This window comes from Elephas maximus, chromosome 12, assembly GCF_024166365.1.
Source record: "Elephas maximus indicus isolate mEleMax1 chromosome 12, mEleMax1 primary haplotype, whole genome shotgun sequence".
Classification (NCBI taxonomy): domain Eukaryota; kingdom Metazoa; phylum Chordata; class Mammalia; order Proboscidea; family Elephantidae; genus Elephas; species Elephas maximus.
The window spans coordinates 105,194,957-105,200,956 of record NC_064830.1 but is presented as its reverse complement, the minus strand read 5'-3'; positions in this window follow the sequence as shown (position 1 = coordinate 105,200,956).

The following is a 6,000-nucleotide window of genomic DNA, read 5'->3' as shown; positions in this document are numbered from 1 at the left end:
CGAATCCAGGTTATGGGAGATACAGCACCACATATTGGATGCTGGTTTAGAGCATATACAGCCTCCTGGAGGACATTGCTCCAACCCTGCAAGGTATTGCCACCTAGTTGGCATCATAATTGTGTCTTTAGAAGACCATTCCCACCTTCTATCAAGTCAGCTGCTTCAGGATGATGGGGAACATGGCAAGACCAGTGAATTCTATGAGCATGGGCCCACTGTCGCACTTCATTTGTTGTGAAGTGAGTCCATTGATCCAAGGCTATGCTGTGTGGGATACCATGACAGCAGATAAGACATTCTGTAAGTCCATAGGTGATAGTTTTGGCAGAAGTATTGCATGCAGGAAAGGCAAATCCATAACTAGAGTGTCTTTTCCAGTAAGAACAAAATGCTCCCCTTTCCATGATGGAAGTGGTTCAGTAATTAAGTTGCCACCAGGTTGCTGGCTGATCACCTCAAGAGATGGTGCCACATAGAGGACTCAGTGTTGCCCTCTGCTTCTGGCAGATGGGGCACACAACAGTAACTGTAGCCAAGCAGGCCTTGTTGAGTGCAAGTCCATTTTGCTGAGCCCATGCATAACCTCCATCCCTGCCACCATAACCACTTTGTTAATGAACCCATTGAGCAATGACGGGAGTAGCTGGGGAAAGAGGATGAGTAGTTTCCACAGAATGCGCCATCCTATCCACTTAATTGTTAAAATCCTCCTCTACTGAGGTCACCCTTTGGTGAACAGTCACATGAGACACAAATATCTTCACTTCTTTGGCCCATCCACATACCTCTTCCCCATAAATTCTTGTCTCCAATTTTCCAGTAGTGTTCCTTCCAAGTCCCTGACCATCCAGCCAAACCATTGGCTACAGCCCATGAATCAGTACACAACTGCACATCTGGCCATTTCTCCTTCCAAGCAAAGTGAACAACCAGATGCACTGCTCAAAGCTCTGCCCGTTGAGAGGATTTCTCTTCATCACTGTCCTTTGGGGAGCTCCCAGAAAGGGGCTGTAGTGCTGCGGCTCTCCACTTTTGAGTGGTGCCTGTGTATCACACATAACCGTCGGTAAACAAGAGCTTTCTCTTCCTCAGTCAACTGATCTTAAGGAACTCCCGAGAGGCCATAGGTGCAGACTGGGAGATGAAAGGTAATGTGACAGGAGTGGAGACCATGGGCATTTGGGCCACTTCCTTATGGAACTTACTTATGCCTTCAGGTCCTGCTAGGGCCAGATCTCTTATATCCCACTTGCATTTAATGATGGAGAGCTGCTGTGCATATCCAACTCTGTGATTCTGTGGGTCAGACAACACCCAGTTCATGATGGGCAGCTCAAGGCACATGGTGACTTGGCGGCCCATGGTTAAGCATTCAGTCTCTACTAAGGCCCAGTAACAAGCCAAAAGCCGTTTCTCAAAAGAAAAGTAGTTATCGCAGAGGTTGGCAGGGCTTTACTCCAAAACCCAAGTGTCTGCAATAGGGGCTGCCAAAGACTCCAAACAGCATCTCTACCTGCTACTGACACTTCAAGTTCCATTGGATCACCCAGATAATATGACCAGGTGGCACAGTGGCTTGCACTGCATCCTGAACCTGTTGTGGAGCCTTCTCTTGTTCTGGGCCATATTCAAAACTAGCAGTTTTTCGAGTCACTTGATAAATAGGCCAGAGTAGTGCACCCAAATGATGAAAATGTTGCCTCCAAAACCCAAAGAGGTCCACTAGACATTGTGCTGCCTTTCTAGTTGTGGGAGAAGCCAGATGTAATTACTTATCCTTCACTTTAGAAGGAATATCTCAACATGAACCACACCACTGCACCCCTAGAAATTTCACTGAGGTGAAGGCACCTGAATTTTTGTGGAATTAATTTCCCACATTCTAGCACCCAAATTTTTTTTACCAATAAGTCCAGAGTCATTGACAATTCTTCCTCATTAGGTCCAATCAGCACAGTATAATCAATGTAATGGACCAGTATGACATCAAGTTTCCTGCAGACTAAATTATGATGTAGGGCTGGAGAGTTGGTGTAGCTCTGGGGTAGGCAAGTGAAGGTGTATTGCTGGCCTTGCCAGCTGAAGGCAAACTGCTTCTGATGGTCCCTCAAAACAGGTATGGAGAACAAGGCAATAGTCATGTCAATGGCTGCATACGAGGTACCAGAAGATGTACTGATTTGCTCAAGCAATGAAACTACATCTGAAACAGCAGCTGCAATTGCAGTCAACACCTGGTTAAGTATTCGATAATCCATTGTCATTCTCCAAGATCCGTCTGTTTTTCGCACAGGCCAAATAGGTGAGTTAAACGGGGATATGGTGGGAATCACCACCTCTGTGTCCTCCAAGTCCTTGATGGTGGCAGTAATCTCTGCAATCCCTCCAGGAATGTGGTATTGCTTTTGGTTTACTATTTTCCTAGTTAGGGCAGTTCTGATGGCTTTCACTTGGCTTTTCCTACCGTAATAGCCCTTACTCCATTTGTCAGGGATCCAGTGTGGGAGTTCGACAAGTTGCTGAGTATATCTGTTCCAATTATGCATTACGGAACTGGAGAAGTCACTACAGGATGGGTTCAGGGACCCACTGGACCTATGGTGAAACAGACATGAGCTAAGACTCCATTAATGATCTGACCTTCATATGCCCCCGTCTGACTGGTGGTCCACAGTGATGTTCTGGGTCTCTTGAAATTAGTGTTAGTTCAGAGCCAATATTCAGTAATTCCCAAAAATTCTGATTATTTCCTTTTCCCCAAAGAACAGTTACTTTCATAAAAGGCCATAGATCTCTTTGGGGAAGGCTGGGAGAAAGATTAACAGTACAAATTTTTGGCAATGTATTGGAGGCCTTCCTTCAAGAGGACACAGTCTCCCCTTCATTCAAGGGGTTTGTGGGTTTTTAAACTCACTCAAGTCTGGGAATTGATTGAGGGACCATGACTCTTTATTCTGATGATTTTAGTTAGACTGCTATTCACTTGACCTAGAATTCATCTGCTTGTACAGAACAAGTATTTAGTAGATTTCCTATCTATTTCAGTCCTAGGGACACCATGACTAAGAAGACAACGCAATAAGTCCAATTGAGTTAAACTGTTCTAGTTACTGCTTTGACTCTGCTCTCCATTACTGTAACCATGGCCACCTTGTCTTTGTTGATTGAGTGCTGCTACTTAGCCCCTGCTATCATGGGGTGCAATCAGCCCCATTGCAGTTAGGTATCTCAATTCAGTTAGGGCAGTTCCCACCGTCAAATCTGATTTACATAAAATAGCAATCACAGTGCTCTTCAAGGATGCTGAAACTCCCTTCACAACTTTGTTCCTCACTGTGGTAAAAGCTGTATTCTCTGGGCATTCTATGGGTGAGCCTGTGTGTCTAATCTGATAAATCCACTCTAGCATGCCAATTTCCCAAGCCTTTGGATACCTTCTTCTACACTATACCAAGGCAAATCTGGTAATTCAACTTGATTTAGTGTAGGCCACCACATAATCCATGCTTCAACAACCCAACCGAATAAACTATTAGACTCCTTCCCTAACTTTCTGAGCTGAAACATTGAATGAAGAATCTGTGCTTAGTGGGCCAATATCAATAAGCTCAGAGTGATCCATCTTTATGCTCCTTGCACCATTATCCCACACATATTCCCCAGGTTTCTGTTCGTACATATTAGAAAAGTCAAGCAGTTGTTTTAGAGTATAGCGTACCTCCTCCTGGGTCACACTTTATACTTCACCTTTTGGAGCTCCCTGGGACTTAAGTCTAGTTATTGGTCTAGAAACCAAAATCTGTAGTTGGGAAGTGCTTTGAGAACATTCAGCATTGTCTTGTAAAGCATCTGCCTCAAGCGACGGCCCAGGCAATGACTAGGACAAAGGCTCTTTAGATGCAGCTGGGTTAATCTAACTAAATGGGGATGAAGGGACTAACAGTTTACTGGACAGTGTGGTTTAGCAAACAAACATGGAATAATCTCTTCAGATGGGAATGAGAGGGCTGGTTCTGTCGGTAGGAGTTATTCAACAGAATTTTGGGGCTCAGCGTTCCTTGCTTCCTGATTATCTGCCCATATGTCCCCATCCCAGGTATCAGGATCCCATTTCTTCCCAATCAATGCCCTCACTTTAAGTTCAGACTCCTCTCAAGGTTGGCAATTGAGCTGGCATTGTAATTCAGCCACTCTTACAATAAGACTCTGGGTTTGGTTTTCAGCAATATCAGTTCTGTAACTATAAGGAATAAGGCTTTCTTTCAAAGCACAAGTGGAAAATTTGAGATCATTTACATGGCACTTGAGCTTTGACTCTGAAGTCCTGAGCTCCTCTCTTTGTTTCTCAAGTTTGTCTAGTAAACGTAGGACAAACCAACCAGCTTCCTTACACTTCTCATTATGATAAAGTTGCAGAAAGGCACCACACGTGCAATCACGCAGAGCCTTGCCTTTCACCACTACCTGATCTATTGGTGGTGATATTTTGCATATTTGCATTGCCACCTCCCGCCTTGGATTAGCAGTGCCCTCTTTACTACTGGAAGCAGAGTCAGCAACATCTTTAAGACTAACTGGACCTGAGAACCAATTTAGAAAACTCATCCTTACAATTCTGTTTCTCTAGAACCACTCTTGGTACCAAATGTCTTAGGCTGGGTTCTCTAGAGAAGAAAAACCAGTAAAGTGTATATATATGTATACTCACACACATAGGGAGAGAGACAGAGAGAGAGATTTATTTCAAGGAAATGGCTCACACAGTTATAGAGGCTGGAATGTCTCAAGTCTGTGGGTCAGGATAGAAGCTTCTCCTGATTCACGTAGCCATAGTGTCTGGGGAACCCAAGATCAGCAGGTCAGAGAGCAGGGTTCTTGCTCACAGGCTGTGAAGATCAATGCATCCCAAGATCGGCAGGCAAGACTGCAGGTAAGCTGTTAGCTCAAGTCCCAAGAACTGGAGGTCAGACAAACAGGAGCCATGTGCAGGATCCAGCACGGGCAAAAAGCCCCCAAGCCTTGCCAGAATGTCCACTTATATTGGATGCAGGCTGCATACCCAAGGAAGCTCCCTTTCAACTGATTGGCTACTCACAGCAGATCCCATCAAGGGGGTGATCACATACCAAATCTCAACAAGGAATGATCAAAACATTATATGACTGCCAAAACACTGAGAATCATGGCCTAGCCAAGTTGACACACAATCTTAACCATCACAACAACCAAGTGGGATTCATACCATGTATGCAAAGGATTCAACATTAGAAAGCCAATCAACATAATCTACTGCATAAATAAAATAAAAGAATCACATGAGCATCTCAATCCATGCAGAAAAGGCATTTGATGAAGTCCGACATACATTCCTGATGAAACTATCAATAAAATAGGAATAAAAGAGAAATTTCTCAACATAATAAAAGGCATCTATACAAAACCAGGAAACCCTGGTGGTATAGTGGTTAAGTGCTACGGCTACTAACCAAAAGGTTGGCAGTTCAAATCCACCAGGCGCTCCTTGGAAACTCTATAGGGCAGTTCTACTCAGTCCCGTAGAGTCACTATGAGTCGAAATAGACTCGATGGCATTTTTTTTTTTAAGTACAAAACAAATAGCCAACATCATATTCAATGGAGAGAGGCTAAAAACATTTTGTCTGAGAACAGGAACACAACAAGGATACCCTTTATCTCCATTCCTATTTAACATTGTGCTGGAAGTCCTAGCTAGAGTAATAAGGCAAGAAAAAGAAATAAAGGGCACCAAAATTGATAAAGTAGAAGAAAAACTATCCCTATTTGCAGATAATATGATACTATTCATAGAGAACCCTATAGACTCCACAAGAAAGCTACTGGAACTAATTGAAAGATTCAGCAGTGTAGCACGATACAAGATAAACATACAAAAATCGGTCAGATTCCTACACATCAGTAAAGAGAACTACAAAAAGAAAATCAGGAAAGCAATACCATTTAAAATAGCTCCTAAAA